The 24412-nt window shown below is 36.7% G+C and overlaps 1 pseudogene; it reads right to left on the bottom strand.

Moving 5' to 3' along the window:
• Positions 1 to 6520: 6520 nt before the first annotated feature.
• Positions 6521 to 7274, bottom strand: LOC141555141 (UPF0688 protein C1orf174 pseudogene; annotated as a pseudogene).
• Positions 7275 to 24412: the final 17138 nt, after the last annotated feature.

Raw genomic sequence — 24412 nt, 5'->3', positions numbered from 1 at the left:
CAGAGACCAAATCCATGAAGGTCAAGCCTTTCTGATATACAAATTCAATTGAAGTCTTTAGACAGAGAAAGGACTTGGGATCCTGGAGAAAGTAAGCTAACTCTGAAGTCAGAGGGTCTGGGTTTGAATGCTGCCTTTTAGTTTACTGTTTATCTGAGTGGCTGTGGGAATGTAGTGTCTACTACTTTCTCTCCTTGTGTCTCAGTTTCCTGGATCTGTAAAATGAGTGGGTTAGACTAGATGGCTCCTAAGCTCTCTTTTAACTCTAGCTCTATTGATCTTATGATCTTATGGGCAATCATGCGTTTATGTTGTGCTCCAGATCTTTTAATTTAAGGCCAAATTTACTATTGAGGCCACAATTAGGGAGCCATTCTGTGTTCTTTTCCTGAAATCATTTCCTAATTCACTGACATCTTTCCTTTTCCAATGTCAATCAGTATAGATTAAAGTTCCCAATTATAAAAAGGAATAAATCCCAGGCCTTGCTGGGGGATCCAGAAAACAGAAGCAGCAAGTGATGATTCTGGAGAAAAGGGCCTTGTGAAAGAACAGTGTCCAAGGCCATTTACCTGATGGTGATTTCAAAGATCTGGTTGAGTTTGCTCTGTAGAAGTGATGACTGTAAACCGGAATTGAAAAGAAGGTAAATTTGTGAATCCCTGACCACATCACTTAATTACAGATTCCTGTGGCCAGTTTAGGGCCAGAGGGCCAAGAGAGAGACATAGTGTTACTTTTAACTTTGTTGTTGGATCTTTGTTGTGCCGTACCTGTGATGAATGAAAAACCCCTGAGACAGAATTTCTGGGCAATTCATAATCAAGTTATTAGCTAATCTAGCTTATAAGCAAATTCCTTTTAAGACCATACTGATACTCTATACTCTGGCCTAACAATTCTGGACCAGGACTATTTTCTGCAGGTTTTCTAGCCCTGTAACATTGTTCACTACTCCTTTATCCCTTCATTGATCATCATCAGGGGAAATCCTACTTATCTTTCTTTTTTTTTCCCCTGAGGCCAGGGTTAAGTGACTTGCCCAGGGTCACACAGCTAGGAAGTGTTAAGTGTCTGAGACCACATTTGAACTCAGGTCCTCCTGAATTCAAGGCTGGTGCTCTATCCACTGAGCCACCTAGCTGCCCCTTATTTTTCTTTCAAAATGCAAACTCAGATGCCTCTCCACCATGAAACTTCTTTAGGGGGATGCTGACCAGCTCCTCTGAAACTAAATAGTATTTAGTTTGTACCTCTCTTGAAGTATGAATACTATTCTGCCTTGTGTTATAGTTATTTGTGTACATAGCTTAACCCTCTATAATATTACAGAGTGATGTGATTTAGGAGAGTAATTTCTAATTCCAAATGATGTATGTGGGGTTCAGCACCAAATGATGAGATTGATGTAGGCACCAAATGTCGGGGTTTGGTAATGTGAAGAATTCTCAATGGCCACCCCTCTTTGATAAAAGGTAAGTTTATTTAGGAGAAGAGGTACAGACAAAATGAAGAAATATACTAAACATCATGAATGGTAAATATGAAATAAAGTTAGAAGAGCAATAGTTAGCAACCAAAAGGGATTTCATGGTATGGGGACAAGAGAAGAGAGGTCATGTGATATGAGAGAGGTAGGAGGGGAAAGACACCACACAGCAGAGTGCTGTGGCAGGCTATAACCCCAAAAGGGATTCAGCAAAGAGGATGTGAGCCATGAACAGATTTATAGAAGAAATTTAACTTCAGGGATTTGATATAACTCAGATTTTTGACTGGATATATCAAAGTGGGGCCACCCAAGATTTTCAAAGAGGTTAAGAAAATGGTGCTTGATATGCATCTTGAAAGAAGTGATGAATTCTATGAGGTAAAGATGAAGAAAAGAGTACATTTTAAGAATTGGAGACAGCTAGTGCAAATGGCAGGGGTAGATTATGCTGTGCCCTTTTTGAGGAGCAGAGAGAATGCCAGTTTGGCTGGATGATAGTTCTTATGCTGGCTGTCCTTCATGCCTAGAACATATTCTCTACTCATCCTAGCCTTCTAAATGTTCTTATTTCTTTTTTGGTGTCATATCAAACTAGGTCCACCTAATATATAGCAGGTATTCCAAATTTTTATTTTTGAATTTGACTGAAGATCAGTGTCTTGATCTCTTATTTATTGGCTCAATGATCCTGGGGAAATATTTTAAGTTCTCTAAACAATGTCATATACATTCTCATCAGTAAGATTAACATTTTTGTGTTATGTACACTTTTGACAATCTAATGAAATTTTTGAACCCCTTCTCAGAATGGTGATATTTTCATTCATAATTTAAGGAAACAGTAAGTTTGATGTTATTGATTTTGATGAAGATGAATGATGAAGATGAAAAGATGAAACTGAAAATAAATATATAATTTCTCCAACCAAGTTTGCAGTTCCCCTGAAATCTATAGTAAAAGATCTCTAAAGTTCTTTTCGTTTCTAAATCTCTAAAGATTAAATAATCTGTGCCTTTCTTTTTTATTAGAAAGAACATTAGGTGAAACTTTAAGCAAAATTGTAAAGTTTGAATTTGGGGCAGAGAGCTGGCATAGTGGCTAGATTACCTCACCAGAAGTCAGGAAGATTCATCAAGATTCATTCCTGAGCTCAGATACTTACTAGTTGTGTGACCCAGAGCAAGTCACTTCACCCTGTTTGTCTCAGTTTTCTCATCTGTAAGGTGATCTGGATAAGGAAATGGAAAATTATTCTTGTATCTTTGCCAAGAAAACCCCCAAATGGGGTCACAAAAAGTTGGACGTGACTGAACAACAAAAACTGCCTGTCTTTTTTTTTTTTTTATTATTATTAGAATGAAGATTTGGAGTTAGGGTGATGCTTTAAACAAAATTGTTAAGTAGGAGAAAGGGCGTAGATGTAGTCAAATTTTCCTATAGGAAGCTCTGTTCAAATAGGAGATCTGGTTTTTGCTCTTACTGAAAAGCAATTTGATACCTTGTTTCCCATTCAGTGTTAATGAGTGATAATACCTACATTTGTTAACTCTCCCAGGGATATGTTTATTTTAACAGTTATAATATTTTAGCACAAAGGAATGACTTTGAGGTCTACTGAAGACTTTATTGTTGGCCTTTGGGAGATTTTTTTGTTGTTGTTGTTGAGGTGAAACAAATGCTTCTAAGTCCCTCAAGTCAGAACACTGAGTAAGCCCTCCCACTCTCACAAGTACTATTATTTACTTTAATTAGACACTTTTAAATCTGACTCTTTTGTTAGTATTAGGAGGAAGGAGAATGTTTTTCTAATTTATTTATTTTTTTAAACTGGTAACAAAATAAGAAGGTACTGAAGTTGTCACCTGAAACCCATTCTCTTGATTTGTATAATCAAAGACCTGATGAATCAGGATAATAGCTCCACAATTGGGGAAGTAGGGCATAGGAGAGACCAGACTATAGAGATGTTTATTCTATCAGCTTAAAGTTTTAATTTTTTTGTTTTTTATCTTTGATATCTGCTTAATCCACCTTTCTCTCACCTATAGCTCAAGAAGTAACTTATGCAGTGGACACACCCTAGAAAACCATTTTGGTAGATGAGCTAAACCCTTGTAAGAAACAAGATTCACTGATGAATTCAGGAAAGATTTATTTTACATTCTCGAAAAAATGGGTGTATCTCAATTTCATAGAATGGGAACATGCCTAAAGAGTTTAGGACAAGCCTTTTTAAGAGGTTTAGTTAGCTCTACTTCTCTGATTGGTTAGGATCTTCTCCAGGTTACAATTCTCCTTTATAAGGTATGTAATATAACCAATTTTAAACAAAATACCACCAGAACAATTCTCCCGTTGATTCTTTGAGCTCATGCTTATGTCTCTATTCTCCCAAACCTTTCTTGTCCAAGAGGCAAACTCCCCCTTCTTATTACATTTCTTGGGCTATTATCCTTCTTCAAAAACACCTATGTAAGCAAAATAACCATGATGGCAAAATCTCATTTCTTACACTCTCATGTCTGTTATTGAGTTAGAGGGTGTCTGTCCTAAGCATGTGAAAACTTTCTCTGGTGGTGATAAGGAAATCCCAAAACTCTTAAAATCTCCTTGGACTGTGCCTCAGGGACTCTGCCCCACCCCAAGCACAAACAGTCTCCTCCTTATCTAAAAACCCATTGAATTCTATTCAAATTCTAACCCTGGCTAAAGCTCAAGCAGGAAGCCAACCTTGGACTTCACCCACAGGCCCCTTCAGATGATCTGAAGCCCCCCATTATAAAAAGGGCTAAACTGGATCCCAAACATGGCATCCTTATGCCGGCCGTGTCAAGGATTTCTGCCTACTGGACCTGTGGTTCCTGTGCCTTTTTATCTCTACCCTCAACTTTACTAACTAACTTTACTAACTAAACTTTACTTCCAAACCCCACAATTATCAATCTAGGTTTTCAGGTCTGTAAATTCCTTTACAGAGGGCTCTTGAACCCTACTAGACCTCATTTAACTCTGTATCTTTTTGCCGAATCCAAAGGGATTGCAGAGGAGCTCTATTTGACTCCCTGTACCCCAAACCTGCCTAATTTCATTTAGGTACCCCTTATCTAATTCTCATCATTTGATTCCCTGATGAAAATACTCGAAAACTAGATAACCTTAACCTTTTCAGAACCAATCTAGGTTTTGAGCTGTTCATGCAGTATTATTCTTCTAGGAAGAATATCTGCATTCCTTCTTTTGTCTCATCCTATCTCTAAACATAGTGGGCACCCAGACCGGGCAAAATTCTCCCGTGGAGACTACTCGCATTTCAGGCAAAAAATACTCTTTTTGTCACACTCTATTTTTAGGGATAGCAGGACTAGGAAATCTGGAACTCTGGACGAGAAAACTGCTCTCCTTGATTTCACCACCAAGGAGACACACACAGCCAACCCCAACCCTCTCTGGAATCCCAGCCAATCACTCTCTTTGATCTGTTCTGGGAAGATAACCAGAGAAACTAAGGTGAATTTGTGTTTGAACCCTTCTCCCATTCCACTGTTAAAATACAATCGAGTCTGTAATGATCAGGCTGTAGCCACAAGGAGAAAGGTCATTGGATTGGGGTGAGCTTGGAGATGTCTCTACCCAGCTGCTACTCCCTGGACAAGGCTAAGTGGTCTCTCCTAATAGAGCAAACACAAAATTCTAAAATTTTGAGGCAACTCAATTACTACCAGCAAGAGGTGTTATGATTAATAGTCAAAGTACATACAGTAATCTCAAACTGTAAATTATTTTCCCAAGCTTTCATAACATGAATGGATTATAAGCAACATATCCAAGTTATTAAATGTATTGTAGCTTATTGACCAATAAATCACAGAATTATTTGGAGTAAGTGAAGGTCACATCTCCTAATGGGAAAATAATTAAATTAAAAAGAATCTGGCTGCTGGGGAAAAAATAAGTCAATGAGGGCAAATATTTTGAACTGCATATGAAATGAAGCTGAAAAATGTCTTTTATTTTAATTTATTAGAAACTACTCTACAAATGAAGTTTGGGAAATAATTAAGAGTATATTCAACATTATTTACTATTTTTTTACTTGTAACAACTTATAGAAAGATATATTGGATGATAATGAAAAAAAAAATCTCCTCCACTTTGAAAAGTAAATGGAGTTGTTTCCGTTTAAATAGAGATCTACTTTTATTGCAATCTCCTTGTCTGAGGTGTTTTAATGGGTGGAAGAGCCTAACACTAGTCAAATCCTTTAAGAAAGAATTAAGTGCTTGGTCTTTAGTCAAGTAATTGCTCTCTCCATTGGGTCAAATATTTCTGGAAGGAATAATACTGTCCACTCAGGAACAAAATTAACACATTTTAAAATATAATAGTTGAAAGTCTTCCATTCTAGTATTAGATAATTCCTTTGCAAATGTAACTTAAAACATCTATAGTCTTTATAACATCACTAGTCTTTATGTATATGGAAACAACCAAAGTATAAAATTCACACTCAGGTGAATTTATCAGGTAACCTGTAAGGATATTCAAATGACCTGAATTGGTGGTAGAACAAAAGCTTGCTTATACATTGTAAAAACAAATTTTAGATGCCATTTTTAATATTTAAATGTGCCACTCTCTCTTTGCCCCACCTGAACTTACTCAAAGCATAATTATAAAATTAATATACCTACTTTATTAGAAGGTATAGTTGTCTCAGGTAGTGAAGCTGTCAGAATTAAGAAGAAAGCAATGCAAAATTCCCTGCCCAATTATCTCCCAAAAGAAAAAAATAGTTTTGTAATCTGCAAGTTCATCTCAATGAGTTTCCCATGGTGACTTTAGAAATTTATCAACTAGGAGTAGGAAAATTACCCTAGCTTACTTTATAAGCTAGAACGTTCCCATGGGGATAGATTTTATATTCATACTGACATGTGGCAATTAGAATCATTTATAATAGTCTGACATTGGTAACTGTCTTTAATGTATAAAAAATAGATATAATTTTATGATGTTTTATTAAATATCTACATTTCTGCATCATCATCATCATCATCATCATCATCTTTGGCTCTGAAGTGCATTTTTCTGAATTCCCGTCTGCTCATTGAAAGATAAGGTGGAGAAACTGGTGAGAGATCTTGCATGAGGTCGACATTTCCAAAGAATCAATTCACAGGCATTGGTTGATTGCTATCTTCATCTAAAAAGATGCTATTGTCTATGTGGGATGACGTCTTCTGGGGATCTGCTGCCTCTGATCCAGCCTCCCCGAGCAGCAAAACACCATGCTTACACACGTCTTCCTCTACCAGATTTTCTTTATATGTGGGGAAGACCAAGTCATTTTCAGTCTTTGCTGAGCAACTATTACCCACACATCTGGAATGGCCATGAGAAAGACCATTCTCATTCCTCTCTATTTGCTGTTCACAAATCTTGGAAGTATTAGCTTCATTACTTGGTGGCAATGCTTTATGCTCAGCACACTCCAAAGGCTCATTCTCACTTGAGGTTTCTGATGCTGTTTACAAGCAAAGAAATTTTTTCCTTTTTGCTTGTTAGTCCTTGTAACTCTCACTTAATGAAATCATCTTTTTCATACTTGAATATCTTGGAAGTACGTCTCTCAGTTGCTTTGTGTGATGAAGCCAAACTTACAGTTTTTATAGCTTTGGAAACATCAACTTCTTGAGCTGAGGAAGCTCTGGTTGCTGGGCAGTTTTTTCTCCTTAGTCGTGCTGAAAAGCGCACCCCATCTGCAAGCTTCTGGCTCCTCATGAGTCTGAGGCGCCACAGCAACCGTGGCGTCCTCAGCTCCCGGGACTAACGCTCCCTTCCTGATGTATTTTCTTAGGCACTTCTGCCCTACTCCCTATTTCATTAGTTTAGATTGAATTGGAAATTATTTTACTCTTTGCTTAAAATTTACTGGACTATGATTTGATGGGTTATGTTTTAACTTTGAAATCCCATATTCAGTTTTTGGGATTATTCTTTAGAAACAACCAGAAATCAGACACCTGTCCTAGGAATGGCAGTCTCTCTGATCTGTTTCTCCCCTCCTGTTACCCCAGTTCTTTAATTACTATTTCAGCATTTTGATATCAGGACTCTAATAGTTTGGGGTGGTCTGTCTTGGTCTAACTAAATAATTTGCTCAGAAATCTGTCCCTTACTAGCAGCTCCTGTTCCAGAGAGAAGGGACGGGTGGAGCTACTCCAGGCCCCACTTTTTCCCTCTTTTGGAGCCCCTGACAGACGTGGGGTGCCCCTCCTAGGGCAGCAGAACTGCCTTGAGCACTGCTACTCACTAGAGGCTGAATATAATGCGAAAATGACCACAGACCTCAGACTGTCCATTTGTGGCTGAGATGCTCTCCAACTGCAGAGTACTTGAACAGGGAGGCCTGTGTGTCACCCTAAATGAGGAATGCTGTTTGATGCTAATAATTCTGGGGTTATCAGGGAAAAACTAATCCTTTCTATAAGTCCTTGCATTTTTCTAGTTTTAGTCTGGTTTATTTGGCTTATTGTCCTGGCTCAGTTTCCCTAATTATCCTGACTCAGCCCTGCCTCAGTTTCCCTGCTTCTCAATTCTGCCAAACCTCCCCAGCCTCCTTATCAGAATACCTGATAAGTGTAAAAGAACTTATGTTTAGAATATCAGAATGCCTCTCCCATCCCAAGTAATCAGAATGTTTTATCAAGATGCCTTTCCCATGTCTGAGGTGCCTCCCCCTGATTATGTCATCACTCCAGCTGACCGCTCCTGCCTGTTTGCTTTTTATCCCAAGACAGTCTGAACACCTCAGGGGCTGGTAAGCTGAGTGTGCATCGCTGATATTGTGCACTCCCTCTGACTCCTTCCACCCAACCCCATAAAGAGTGGGGAAACTAGGAGGGAAAGTTAAGGATCTTTTCTTATTTTTCTGGTAAGATTGAGGAACCAACCCCCTATTATTTTAAAGAAAAGAAGTACAGTTAAAAGATTTCCAAGAGCTTAAACTGCATTCTTATCTCACAAGCAGGGATGTGCCCATCCCCAGACTCTACCTCACAAAAAGAGCAGTGGATTATTAAATCCACTAGATATCCAGGCCTGCTGCCACCCCTGACTTCTCAGTCCACACCCCTTAATGCCAACCCTGAGAGAAATTAGATTTCCTGGACTATGGACTATAATCTTTAGTTCTCAGCATTTTCTCCTACTCCCCTTTAATAGTTAGATGGGCCATCAGCATTCTACAAGCAGCTCACAGAGGGGACCTGATGCATTTCCCATTCCCAAATGTCACCATCTCTATCCTGGATGACATCCCACTTTTAATCTGCTCCTGAGATCTGTTTTCTCTAGGCTTCAAACTTTGGATTCTCAGCTGCCCTTCAGCCTGGAGAACATAGGACAACTGACTGGGACACCCCTTAGATACCCTGCTGCCATCCTCCATGCCTCATGTATCACCTTCTGGCATGAACCCCCAAATTTCTACAATCCTTGTCAGCTCGAAGAAGTTAAGAGGAGATCACTGCCCCTTTTCCCACATGCATCTAGAGGTGACTGCTTGAGGGGGGAAAATGAAAAGGGGACCCCGCTACTCTGAAGATCCTTGGAGAAAATCTTCAACCCTGCCTCAATAAGGGACATGGCCCCAAGTCTTTTTTTTTCTCTTAAATGAATCTGAGTTTTAACTGCTCAAGGGGGGAAATGATGAGGAAACTCCAAAACTCTTAAGATCTCCTTGGATTCTGCTCAGGGACTCTGCCCCACCCCAAGCACAAACAGTTTCCTCCTTATCTAAAAACCCATTGAATTCTATTCAAATTCTAACCCTGGCTAAAGCTCAAGCAGGAAGCTAACCTGGGACTTCACCCATGAGCCCTTCAGATGGTTTAAAGCCCCCCTATTATAAAAAGGGCTAAACTAGAGTCCACTCTTTGCAGAGATCCCAAACATGGCATCCTTATGCTAGCCATGTCAAGGATTTCTGCCCACTGGACCTGTGGTTCCTGTGCCTTTTATCTCTACCCTCAATTTTACTAACTAAACTTTATTTCCAAACCCCACAATAAACCTCTTTTATCAATCTAGGTTTTCAGGTCAGTAAATTCCTTTACAGAGGACTCTTGCACCACTACTAAACCTCATTTAACTCTGTATCTTTGTGCCAAATCCAAAGGGATTGCAGAGGAGCTTTCTTTGATTCCCTATACCCCAAACCTGCCACTAGACCTCAATTAATCCTAATTTCATTTAGGTATCCCTTATCTAGTTCTCATCAGTGGAATGGGCAGGTGAGAATAATTTGTTCCAATGGCCATGAGGACACTGTGGAGTGCTTAAAAGCTTAATGAGACATTGAAGACAACAAGGTCATCCACTGAATCTTGAGCCATCAGGATTCTGTCCTGCCACTGGACTGTGATGACTCTAGAAGAAAAAGTGAAGCCAATGACTTTGTGCAACTCTGTCTCACTTAAATCCAATTTATGCATGAATCAAAAGATATTGCCTATGTCATTTTTACAATTTTTACTTATCTTGAAATCTTATGGTGACAGGAAGTGATGAAACAGTAGGTGTGGATACACTGGGAGCTGTAGTCACAATCCTGTAAACAGGTAAAACAGGCTATAAGGTTAGCAGTGGGATACAGCAGCCCTGGATACCTGAGGGCTATACTGCTCACCTTCTGACATGAGGAAGTGGTTAGAAAAGTTGCCCCCAAAATTATTTAATCCTGGCCTGGCCTATTTCCTGTGGCAGGCAAGGATCACATTTTTTTTTAATTAAAGCTTTTTATTTTTCAAAACATATGCATGGACAATTCTTCAACATTAGCCCTTGCAAAACCCTGTGCTTCAATTTTCCCCTTTTTCTCCATACCCTCCCCTAGATGGCAGATAGTCCAATAGATGTTAAACATGGTAGAAATATATGTTAAATCCAATATATGAATAAATATTTATGTAATTATTGTACCACACATGAAAAAAAAGAGAAGCAAAATAAAATGCAGTCAAACAACAATAAAAAGAGTGAAAATGCTATGTTGTGAACCACACTCAATTCCCACAGTCCTCTCTCTTGGTGTAGATGGCTCTCTTCACCACTAGACAATTGGAACTAGTTTGAATCATTTCATTGTTGAAGAGAGCCATGTTCATCAGAATTGATTATCATATAACAGTGGTCCTCAAACTTTTTAAATAGAGAGCCAGTTCGCTGTCCTTCAGACTGTTGGAGGTCTGGACTATAGTAAAAACAAAACCTTACAATCTCTCTTTGCCCCTCAACCCATTTGCCATAACCCGGCAGGCTGCATAAACATCCTCAGTGGGCTGCATCTGGCCTGCGGGCCATAGTTTGAAAACCCCTGTCATATAACCTTGTTGTTGCTAAGTATAATGATCTCCTGGTTCTGCTCAATTCACTTAGCATCAGTTCATGTAAGTCTCTCCAGGCCTCTCTGAAATCATCCTGTTGATCATTTCTTATAGAACAATAATATTCCATAACATTCATATATATCATAACTTATTCAGCCATTCTCCAATTGATGGGCATCCATCCAGTTTCTAGTTTCCTGCCACTACAAAAAGGGCTGTCACAAACATTGTTGCACATGTGGGTACCTTTCCCTCCTTTAAGATCTTTTTGGGATATACCCAGTAGAAACACTGCTAGATCAAAAGGTATGCACAGTTTAATAACTTTTTGAGCACAGTTCCAAATTGCTCTCCAGAATGGTTGGATCCATTCACAGTTCCACCAATAATGTATTAGTGTCCCAGTTTTCCCATATCTCCTCCAACATTTGTCATCATCTTTTCCTGTCATCTTAGTCTCTCTGAGAGGTTTGTATGTAGTGTAGTAGTAGTATGTAGTGTATGTATCAGAGTTGTCTTAATTTGCATTTCTCTGATCAATAGTGATTTAGAGCACCTTTTTATATAACTAGTAATAGTTTTAATTTCTTCATCTTAAAATTGTCTGTTCATATCCTTTGACCATTTATCAGTTGGAGAATGGCTTAAATTCTTGTAAATTGAGTCAATTCTCTTTATATTTTAGAAATGAGGCCTTTATCAGAACCTTTGAATATAAAAAATGTTTTCCCAATTTATTGCTTCCCTTCTAATGTTGTATACATTACTTTTGTTTATCCCAAAACTTTTTAATATAATCAAAATTATCTATTTTGTGATCAATAATGATCTCCAGTTCTTCTTTGGTCACAAATTCTTTCCTCCTGCATAGATCTATCCTATATTCTTCTAATTCGTTTATAATATCATTCTTTATATCTAGATCATGAACCCATTCCGACCTTATCTTGGTATAGAGTGTTAGGTGTGGGTCAATGTTTAGTTTCTGCCATATTAGTTTCAAATTTTCCCAGCAGTTTTTGTCAAATAGTGAGTTCTTATCCCAAAAGCTGGGGTCTTTGGGTTTGTCAAATATTAAATTGCTATGGTTATTGACTATTTTGTCCTATAAACCTAACCTATTCCACTGATTAATTATTCTATTTCTTAGCCAGTACCAAATGATTTTGATGACTGTTACTTTAAAATATAGTTTTAGATATGGTACAGCTAGGCCACCATCATTTGTATTTTTTTTTTTCATTAATTCCCTTGAAATTTTTGACCTTTTATTCTTCCAGATGAATTTTGTTACTATTTTTTTCTAGGTCAGTAAAATAGTTTCTTGGGAATTTGATTAGCATAGAACTAAATAAATAGATCCATTTAGGTAGTATTGTCATCTTTATTATATTCACCCAACCTATACAAGATCTTTGATAGTTTTCCAGTTGTTTTGAGCTGACTTTATTTGTGTGGAAAGTGTTTTGTAGTTTTGCTCATATAGTTCCTGACTTTCCCTTGGCAGATAGATTCCCAAGTACTTTATACTATCAACAGTTATTTTAAATGAAATTTCGCTTTTATCTCTTGCTATTGGATTTTGTTAGGCATGTATAAAAATGCTGATGATTTATGGGATTTATTTTGTATCCTGCAACTTTGTTAAAGTTGTGGATTATTTCTAATAGTTTTTTAGTTGATTCTCTAGGGTTCTCTAATTATACCATCATATCATCTGCAAAGAGTGATAATTTGGTTTCCTCATTACCTACTCTAATTCCTTTAACCTCTTTTTCTTCTCATTGCCTAAGCTAGCATTTCCAATACAATACTGAATAGTAATGATGATACTGGGCAACCTTGTTTCATCCCTGATTTTATTAGGAATGGTTCCAGTTTATCCCCATTACATATGATTGCTGATGGTTTTAACTAGAAGCTACTGACTATTTTAAGGAAAACTCCATTTATTCCTATACTCTCTAGTGTTTTTAATAGGAATGGATGTCAAATTTTATCAAATGCTTTTTCTGCATCTATTGAGATAATCATTTGGTTTTTGTTAGTTTGTTTATTGATATAGTCAATTATGCTAATAGTTTTCCTAATGTTGAACCAGCTCTTCATTATTGGTATAAATACTACTTAGTCATGGTGTATTATTCTGGGGATAACTTTCTGTAATCTCTTTGTTAATATTTAAGATTTTTACATCAATATGAATATTGGGAATATTGGAAATTAGGGAAATTAGTCTATAATTTTCTTTCTCTTATTTTCATCCTACCTCATTTAAATGTCAATAACATGTCTGTTCATAAAAGGAAGTTGGTAGGAGTCCTTCTTTCCCTATTTTTTCAAATACTTTATGTAGTATTGGAGTTAATATTTCTCTAAATGTCTGGTAGAATTCACATGTAAATCCATCTGACCCTGAAGATTTTTTCTAAGGAAGTTGATTAATAGCTTGTTTTATTTCTTTTTTTAAATGGGACTATTTAAGTAATTTATTTCCTCTTCTGTTAATCTGGGCAATTTATATTTTTGTAAGTACTCTTCCATTTCACTTAGGTTATCAAATGTATTGACATAAACTTTGGCAAAATAACTCTTAATTATTGCTCTAAATTCCTCTTCATTGATGAAAAGTTCTCCTTTTTCAGTTTTAAGACTAACAATTTGATTTTCTCCTTCCCTTTTCCTAATTAAATTAACTAACAGTTTATCTATTTTATTGATTTTTTCATAAAACCAACTCTTAATTTTATTTATAATTCAATAGTTTTTTTTTTTTTACTTTCAATTTTATTTCTCCTTTTAGTTTTAGAATTTCAAGTTTGGTATTTGATTGGGGGGTTTTAATTTGTTCTTTTTCTAGCTTTTTTAGTTGCAAGCCCAATTTATTGATCTTCTCTTTCTCTGTTTTATGCAAGTAAGCATCTAGAGATATAAAATTTCCCCTTATTATCGCTTTGGCTGCATTCCACAAATTTTGATATCTTGTCTCATTATTGTCACTTTCTTGGATGAAATTACTAATTGTTTCTATGATTTCATGTTTCAACCATTCATTCTTTAGGATGAGATTATTTAGCTTCCAATTGCTCTTTGGTTTATTTTCCCCTGGCCTTCTATTGAATGTAATTTTATTGCATTGTGATCTGAAAAAAAATACTATTTCTGCCTTTCTGCATTTGATTTTGAGATCTTTGTGCCCTAATATATGATCAGTTTTTGTATAGGTTCCATAAACTGCTGAGAAGAAAGTGTATTCCTTTCTATCTCCATTCAATTTTCTCCAAAAATCTATTGTATCTAACTTTTCTAGTATTCTATTTCTGAGAGAGAGCAAGGTTGAGATCTTCTACTATTATAGTTTTGCTGTCTATTTCTTCTTGCAACTCTCTTAACTTTTCCTTTAGGAATTTAGATGCTATACCATTTGGTGCATATATGTTTAGTATTGATATTGCTTCAATATCTATGGTACCCTTTAGTAAGATATAGTTTCCTTCCTTTTCTCTTTTAATTATATCAATTTTTGCTTTTGCTTGATCTGAGATCAGTCTTTTTTTTTAACTTCACCTGAAGCATAATAGACATTGCTCCAGCCTTTTTTCTTTACTCTGTATGTATCACTCTGTTTTAAATGTATTTTTTGTAAATAACATATTGTAGGGTTTTGGCTTTTAATCCAGACTGCTATCTGCTTCCACTTTATGGAAGAGTTCACCTCATTCACATTTACAGTTAAAAACTATTAAGTCTATATTTCCCACCATCTTATTTATCCTAAATTATACTTTTCTCTTTCCTTTTCCCCTTTTCCTCCTTCCTAATATTTTACTTATGAATTCCACTTGCCTCAAGCAGCCCTTCCTCTTTAGAGCCCCTCTCCATTTCTTATATCTTTCTCCTACTATTTTTGTATTCCCTTCTTTTTAGCCTACCTCCTTCCCTTTCCCCTCTTTCCCTCCCATTTTCCTATAAGGTGAAAGAAGTTTCTCTATGTAACCAAATATATCTAATATTTTGTCTTTGAGCCAAATCTGATGAGCCTAAGATTCACACAATGTTTATCCCTTTCCCTCAATTATAATAGGCTTTCTTTGCCTCTTGATGAGATGTAATTTCCCTTTCACTTCTAGTTTCTTTTTCATATTATAACAATAAAATCAAATTATACATGCACTGTCCATACAGAGATACAGTTCTCAGTTTTTTTTTTCTTATTATCTTTTATGCTTCTCTTGAGTTCTATATTTGGAAGTCAAATTTTTTGTTCAGTTCTGGTCTTTTCATCAGAAATAAATGGAATTCACCTGTTTTGTTAAATGTCCATCTTCTTCCCTGAAAGAAAATGAAATACTCAGTTTAGCAGGGTAGTTTATTCTTTACTAAATTCCAAGTTTCTTTGCCTTTTAGAATATCAGATTCCAAGACCTTCTATCCTTTAAGGTGGAAGCTGCTAGGTCCTGGATAATCCTTATTGTGGCTCCTCAGTATTTGAATTTTTTTTCCCTGGCTGCTTGCAATATTTTTTCCTTGGTCCAGTAGTTCTGAAATCTAGTCATAATGTTCCTTGGAGTTTTAATTTGGGGGTCTCATTCAGGAAGTGTTTGGTGAATTCTTTCAATGGCTATTTTACCTTCTGATTCTATGACATCAGAGCAGTTCTCTTTAATGATTTCCTGAAAAATAATGTTTAGGCTCTTTTTTAAATCATGGTTTTCAGGAAGTCCAATAATCCTTAAGTTGTCTTTCTTAGATCTATTTTCCAGGTCAGTTGTTTTCCCAAGTAGGTATTTTACATTTTCTTCTATTTTTTTCCATTGTTTTTGGTTTTGCTTAACTGATTCTTGATATCTCATTGAGTTATTAATTTCCATTTGTTCAGTTTTGATTTTTAGTAATTTTCATCATTTACTTTTTTTTTTTAGTTCTTTTTGTATTTATCCAATTGAATTTTTAAGTGAGTTGTTTTGTTCTGTGGATTTTTTTTCCCATTTCACAAATTCTGTTTTTTAAGGAGTAATTTTCTTTTTCCATTTCACAAATTCTATTTTTCAAGGGATTTTTTTCTTTTTCCATTTCATAAATTATGTTTTTCAGGGAGTTGTTTTCTTTTTCCATTTTGTCAACTCTATTTTTAAGGAGTTATATGCTTCTATTGATGTTAGGATTACTAGGTGAGAACTCAGGTTGTCTGGATAGTGACAAGGTAAGAATTCAGGTTGTCTGGACAATTACAAGGTGAGAACTCAGGTTGACTTGATAGAAGGAGCAAGCTCATTGGCTGAAGTGGTTCTTCCCAGAAGCCCTTGCATTATCCCACGCCCATTCTCTGGGAGGATAAAAGAGAGGATACCCAGAGATAGAAGAGGTCTCTGCATTACATCAGGCCTGACGGGGCTCTCTGCAGGAAGGGAAGTCACTTCTCTGGACAAGAGTTAACAGCAACTGCCTGGAGACAACGGTTCACTACAGGAAGAAGAATCTGTCTGAAAGATTTGAGTAGACACAGCAGATCTCTTCCCAGAGAGCGATCCAGCAGCTTCTGGAGACGACAGCTCGCTACATTTGGCGCCCAATGTGGGGCAAGGACTTTTGCTTATCCTGACAAGAGGAGCTAGACCAGACCTTCGCAATTTGGCGCCATGCCAAATTGCAATGCCAGCAGCAAAAGAGACAGCCCGAGTGGTCACTGAATTCCTTATACAAGCATTTGCAATTATGGGTGTGCCACAAGCAATAAAAACAGACAATGGACCTGCATATACGTCCAAACATTTTACACACTTTTGTGCACAGTATAAGATTTTACATACCACGGGCATACCCTTTAATCCTCAAGGGCAGGCAATAGTAGAGAGAAGAAACAGAGATATTAAGACACTCCTCCAAAAACAAAAGAAAGGGGGAGCCACAGGTAACCCTAGAGAACTTCTAAATTTAGTTCTCTATACCATTAATTTTCTAATTTTTGACAAAGATGCACTGGCTCCGGCAGACAGGTTTTATAACCCACCAGAAGGGCAGTGTCCAGTGCGAGCATCTCCACTGTCCTTAGATAATCGCCAGGTGATGTGAAGAGATCCAGAAAGTGGTGAATAGAAGGGACCAGATAGGTTAACTGCCTGGGGGAGAGGGTTTGCTTGTATTTCTTCAGCAGGAGAAGGAATCAGATGGGTGCCAACGAGTCATATTCGCCTTGTCCATCAGAGAGAGACAGAAAAAGAGAAAGACCTCAAAATAAAGGAGAAGATCTAAGAAACATCTTACACCGAAAGAGCATGGATAATAAAAAGACTGTTAAAGAACTTTAAAACCAGCAGGATGAGACTAATGGACAATGGACTTATGGACATTTATAAATTTTCAATTTATGATTATTTGATTATGTTATTTGTCATATACTTCTAGCATGTGTTATGTTACTATGTTACTATGTGCTTATGTAATTTATGTAATTATGTGTAATACTTCCCATATTGATGGATTTATGTTTCAAGGTCATGACTGTCCTATGTTCTAAATCAAAAGAAAGGGGGAGATGTTAGGATTACTAGGTGAGAACTCAGGTTGTCTGGATAGTGACAAGGTGAGAATTCAGGTTGTCTGGACAATTACAAGGTGAGAACTCAGGTTGACTTGATAGAAGGAGCAAGCTCATTGGCTGAAGTGGTTCTTCCCAGAAGCCCTTGCATTATCCCACGCCCATTCTCTGGGAGGATAAAAGAGAGGACACCCAGAGATAGAAGAGATCTCTGCATTACATCAGGCCTGACGGGGCTCTCTGCAGGAAGGGAAGTCACTTCTCTGGACAAGAGTTAACAGCAACTGCCTGGAGACAACGGTTCACTACAGGAAGAAGAATCTGTCTGAAAGATTTGAGTAGACACAGCAGATCTCTTCCCAGAGAGCGATCCAGCAGCTTCTGGAGACGACAGCTCGCTACACATTTCACTGTCTATTTTGTAATGAATTTTCTTTGGATAATTTCTATGTTTTCTTTTCCAAACCTTCTTATAAAGTCCTCATTTCCTTTTTCCATTTTTCTTCCTTATGTTATGGGGACCAATTTATATCACCCTTTGGGGCTTCATCTGGAGACAATCTGCTTTTAGTCTCCTCAGGGTTTGAAATCTGTCCTCTTTCACCATAAAAACTATCTATGATCAAAATTCTTTTTGCTTTTTTACTAATTTTTTAAAGTTGAGATCTGCTTTTAGGGCAAGGGAGATTGTCCAAGCTTCCTCTACAAGAAGCAGTGGCCGCGCTAAATTAACTGCAAGTGCTGGGTGGGCATGGTCAGGTCTCCTGGAATTCTGGCATTTTGTGGTTCACTATTACCTTTTATATTTGTGTTGGATATTTTATAACTTCTCTGCTGATCTACTGGATTCATCCATGGCAGAGTACCCAACACTGCTGTATATTCCTCCCCATAAATTTTCTGGAGTGTGGAGCCCCCACTGCCCCCGTCTGTGCTGCCTGTACTCGGAGTTTGTGCTTGTCCTGCTTGTGCTTGACCTGCTTCCCTCTGTACTCAATTGAAACAGACCTTCTCTGGAGAGCTTAGAAATTATCTTCTGCTGGTAATTTGTTGTACTCCCAATATTTGTGGATTCTGCCAGTCCAGAATTAATTCAGTAGCTGAATTTGCTATTTAGTCTAAGGGTCATGGGAGAAGGTTAGAAAGAAACATGCATCCTCTCTGCCATTTTGGCTCTGCCCCCCCAGGGATCCCATCTTGAAGTAAAAACACAGACAACCAAATACAAATACTTTTGCAGAGATGATTCCACTCACCAACATATTTCCCCCCCCCTGGAGTGGTCATAGTGAATGGGAGTACTGTTGAAGGTGTTATAGCTTTTGCATTCAAACTAATTAGTGAACAAGTTTGTATGCCTACCAAAAGAAATGCATGACAGTTTGATGACAGCGTGATTATTACTTGCAAGAAAGTACCATATTACCATCATCAGTCCCTATTTTCCCACCATGAGAAACCTGATAAATTCAAAGAAAAATTTTATAAAGACCTGGAGATCATCAATTTGCTAAAACAGGACAAGCTAATAATTTTGGGTGACTTTAATACAAGAGTAGATATAGATTACCAGATATGGAACAAAAACATATGGTGTATCTCAATTACTTATGGAGTCATATTGATTAGTGCTAAAGACATGATTCTTTAATCATGAGATGATCACTTTCATTACATTTCCATAGTGCTCTCAATATACCATCATCAATGCTGAAGCCATTTACTATTTACATCAGATTGTAGCCATTTTTTAGCCAAATGTCCATTTGAAGAAGAGATCTTGAATATCATTAGGTTCTTCTCCTGTGATAAAGCATTTAGTGCTGATTTTATTTCAGCTGACATTTTACAGGGTGTGTGTGTTTGTACAGGGAGATGTGGGAAGAGGTTCATTCCAAATCAAAAACTGATTAAAATTTTCTGGGTTATATGGCAAGAGGAGCTTATCCCCCAGAAGTTCAAAAATGCCTCCATTGTCCATATCTTATAAAGGTAAAGAGTTTTTCTCTTAGCCATTGCTAGCAATATTCTTAAAAGAGTCCTTTTTAAAAGGCTGATCCTTCACTTGGAAGATGGTTATTTACCTAAGAGTCAGTGTGCTTTCAAAAAGGGCTGAGGAAGGTTATATGGTATTTGGGGTCTGACAGCTCCACGAGAAATGCCAGGAACAGAACAAAAGTTTGTACACATTTATCTATCTCACAAAGGCCTTTGATACTGTCAGTCATGAAGGCTTATGGAAAATTTGGTTGCCCAGAAAAATTCATCAGTATTGCACATCAATTTCATGATGACATGCTTGTATATGAGTTCTGGAATAATGGATGATATTCTCACACTTTCCTAGTCACCAACTGAGTGAAACAAATTTGTGTGTTTATTCCCTTGCTTTTTTAGTATGATGTTTTCAGCAATATTGTCACAAATGCTGCACCAGGCACCACCAAACCATCCATACATGGAACCATAAATTACCTCAAATGGAGAAGGTTTGAATACTATGGATAAGTTCACTTATCTTGGTAGCGTACTTTCCAGGGATATACACATTGATAATAAAGTTAGTGCATACATTACCAGAGTTACCTCAGTGTTTGGGAGTCTCTGAAAAAAAGTGTAGAAAAGAGGTACTGAAGGTCTACAGAATCATTGTGCTTACCTCATTGTTGTATGCTTGTAAAACCTGAATAGTCTATCAATGTCATGCCAGGAAACTGAATCATCTTCATTTGAATTATCTTAAGATTCTGAAAATTATCTGATAGGACAATTTAGAAAACACTGAGATTCTTTCTTGAGCTAAATTGTCACTCATTCTAACTCTACAGCAGAGAGCACATCTTATCTGAATGCCAAATGTATGCCTAAAAAACTATTTTGTAAAAAAAAAGGAAAAAATAATAAAAGGAAATTCTCAAGGTCTTTTTGACATGGGAGACACTGACATAGGACCACCCTGTCCCCTCATAGTGTGCCCCCTCATCAAAGAAGGTGCTATGCTCTATGAGCAAAACAGAATTTAAGTAGCTCAAAAGAAATGTGAGATGTGCACAGAGAATCCACCACAAATGTTCACAAGGACTATTTGTTCCCGACCTGTGGTAAAGCATTCCAAACTTATAGTGGTCTGATCAACCATAGTCAGACACACTGTAACTTGATTCTAATATCGTGATGTCATTTTTGTTCTTTTCAAGAATGGAGGCGAAAACCAACCATAAGTTGAGAAAAGTGGAAAAAAGGCAAGTAGTACATATACACAAGTAATATAGGCTGAAGTCCTGGAATAATCCTACTGCCCTTGTTTATTGCTTGTGGTATGTTTTTGAGCCTGGAACAACTTTCTTTAATCTCATCCTTTTTGCCCTAACCACCACTTAACCTCACTTAAATCATAATGTACCATTCTCTATATTATAACAACAATGACAACAACAATATGCAAACAAATTATTGGGGCCATATCGTTTACATATCTGAAATGTACAAAAGGGAAAAAATACTTGGTAATGTTTGAATAGTTAATATGCCTCATTTTCATTTCATCTTTGCATTTATGTAGAGGCAGGCTGTTGTCAATAGCAACTTTAATATTTCATCAATATTACTAGTGTGGAATAAGGATCCTAGGTGTGTATTATTTTGTTGTGCTTATAGACTGGTATCCCTACAAAACCTTGTGATTAGATTAGGCATTGCTAACATGAAGAAATATGGGGAAATGTGTTCCTAAGGGAAAGAACTCTAGACTTAGGCAGAACAATGGAGATAATCTGCTCATCTTGCAATACTTTTTCTTAGAATGTTCCAATCACAACTGAGTCACCATGTCCTGTTAATGATACTTTCATTTATTTCTCTAAATCCCACTCCCAAAACTATAATGAGTACTCTTTGGCTCCATTATCCCAGAACTGGGATGTTCTATCTCTTTCTCAAGGCTATTGCGCATACTTTAAAGGTTTGGATATCTCTCTTCTTTAATTGTATTGACTCAAATTCCCACTGGTTATGTACCCTCCACATTTAGGTGCTAGTGAGTAACCATTATGACAACACTTTAAGGGCATTGTACCAGGAAGACTTAGTTCAGTTCTTGAATAATATTGGTCCCACCAAATTTACCACCTATTGCTGGTGTTTGGTTGACATAGCTACTAGACATTTTTTGTCTTGGCTAAGATTGATGGACTGATTGACTGGGTCCCAAAGGTAATCCTCTCAGTAAACTCATTATCTAACAAAAAGAAACAACCCATATTTGAGATTTCAGCTACCAGTTGGATGGATAGGCCCAATGGTCCTTAAGGTATAGGAGGAAGGCTCATACTAATACATCTTTGCAGTAGTTTCCTTTGATAAACTTGTATACCTTTTTGATATTCACAGTGCCAAAGACATTAGTAACAAGAAATTTATTTTCCAGGTCTTAAGTATCTATGATTGCTGAGGAGACAAGATTTTAGCACCTGTAGAAACCATGGTTAGGTAGCATTTCAATCATGATCTAGGCAGAGATTCTATTTCTGAGGCTCTACTTTATACTGGTGGCAGTTATTACTGTCAAGGGTTGAAGGCAAGGGATGGAACACTAGTAGCCTGATCCACTTATTACCTTGACATTATAATTTGGATATTCATAAAGAAAGTTAAAGTCTGATTGTAATTTTTTAGAGTAATTGGACACACACATACACAAACACAAATGTTTTATGGCTTCCTAGATGGTGCCACTGAATTGCTCTGTAACCTGTAGTTATCTTTTTGGCTCTTGATTTTCCTTCAAATTCAAAACAAGCAAATAACACCATTAAAATTTTTTTCATAGTAGCACTACAGGGATTATTTATTGAGGAAGAATAGAATTATATAAATCAAAAGGAATGTTCTTGTTACAAAAGGCTATCCCAAACTATGCCTAATTTCAAGTACATTTTTGTTCTTGTTTTCATGGTGTAAATAAAGTGAATAGGCACATTGTTTAGAAATAGAAAAATAAGTAAAATTATTTCCCATAATTGGACTGTTCTGCTAGTAAAAAGACTGTGATGAAGTCATGTGAATGTCTGACACTCATTGAGTACTGACATTGGAATTTTAAATGTTTACTTTACATGAATGAGAGAATCCACATTTAAGATTTCTGAACTAGCCTCTAGAAGTGTCTTTACAAGTTTCAAATGATTTCTCATCATTTTAAGAGGCACACTTTAAATCATGTTCTTATTGTTTCTACTCCAATAATAATTGTATTTGACTCTTTGTGAGAGACTCTTAATGGAGGGCCAGATGATAGCAAACCTACACTTTACAGATTGCTATGAGCAGACATATGCCATCTAACCAGTTTACTTCCTAGGAATTGATGTCCAGATATAAGGGTATTTTTCCATAAAAAAAGAAAAGAAAAACCTGTGTGAAGGAGAAAAGAGAGAGAACCTAAATGGAGTTGCACGGAAGGAAGATTAAATATCATGTCTGGGGGGAAGAGACAAAAATTCTATAAGGAGGAGAAAAGAGAGAAGTCAAGTGAAAACTTCATGAAAGAATCCTGAATTTCTGAGGGTAACAAATTAAGCCAAAGCAGAGGCTCCAGTGGATTTGTGGCAGCAGAGCTAGAGTCTTTTGGATCTGAAATGATGGCCAAGAACCATAAATGGCAAGGATTATGGTTGCCAAAATGTTTCAGTCTTATTGTTTTTTCTCATTTTGTATATGGAAACCTAGATAAACTGAACTTCATATCTTAACTTACTGAAGAAGGGGAAAATTATCCCTGAGGATATTTTTATTGTTGTTTCACTCCCTTTCTTGTTCAAATCATATGATTTCACTGACCCTATATTGTGATTTGACTAAGTTTTTGTTAGCATAATAACAAGTATCCAAGACATGAGTTGACTTTTAAAGGTCCCAAGTTTACCATTGGGGTGGAAGCTTGAGTCATAAGTAGGATACTTATTTTCCATATGTCCTATATTGAACTCAATAGCCTATGAACTAACTGTAAGGTTAAAAATAGTTTATGCATTTTTTTTCTTTTTAGCAAGGCAATTAGGGTTAAGTGACTTGCCCAACAACACATAGCTAGTGCATGTTAAATGTCTGTGACTAGATTTGAATCCAGGTAATCCTGATTCCAGGGCCAGTGCTCTATCCACTGCACGTTCCGGCTGCCCCATTTATGAACTTTTAATCAGGATTTCAACTATGGAAAAACTATGACTTGTTAAAATATGAAAAGAATTTAATTTTTATGGCTCTCAACTCAAAAGGCTATTTGCATAGAATGCTTCTCATTGGTGAAGATTAATTAGTCAATGTTTTGCATTGAATAATTAATTATTCAATGTGCTTTAGAGCACAGTTGGTGAGTTGGAAAGAAGAGAGACTCTGATCTTCTGACTTCCAAAGTCAAGAGAAGACATGAGCTAACATTTTAGAGAATTTCCTATTAGTCAGATATGAAACTCAGTCTTACTGTCAATGTTTCTCTGTTTCTCTTTGTGTGTCTCTCTGGGTCTCTGCCTCTCTATCAGTTGAGGTTTTAATGAGAAATTTCATGTATTTTGCAGATTGTCTAATACAAATTCTTTGATATAAACTTTCTCTAATTTCAGTTTTGCTATTAATTTGGATAAATTGTGTATTTGCTATGACCTCTTCCTTTTAATTTGATCTCTTTGGAATGTAGGACTTGTGCTGGTGTTGCTGAATCAAAGGGTATGCACAGTTTTATAGTACTTTGGTCATAATTCCAAATTATTCTCCAGAATGGTTGGATTAATTCACAGCTCTACCTATAGTATATCAATGTCCCAATTTTTCCATAGCCCCTCCAACATTTTTCATTTTTTCTATCATATTAGCTAATCTGATAAAGTGTACACAGAATTGTCTTAATTTACATTTCTCTAATTAATAGCATTCTTTTCATATGACTATAGATAATTTTGATTTCTTCTCCTGAAAACTGCATGTTCATATCCTTT

Source organism: Sminthopsis crassicaudata, chromosome 1, assembly GCF_048593235.1.
Source record: "Sminthopsis crassicaudata isolate SCR6 chromosome 1, ASM4859323v1, whole genome shotgun sequence".
Lineage (NCBI taxonomy): Eukaryota > Metazoa > Chordata > Mammalia > Dasyuromorphia > Dasyuridae > Sminthopsis > Sminthopsis crassicaudata.
This window is presented reverse-complemented; position numbering and strand designations above follow the sequence as displayed.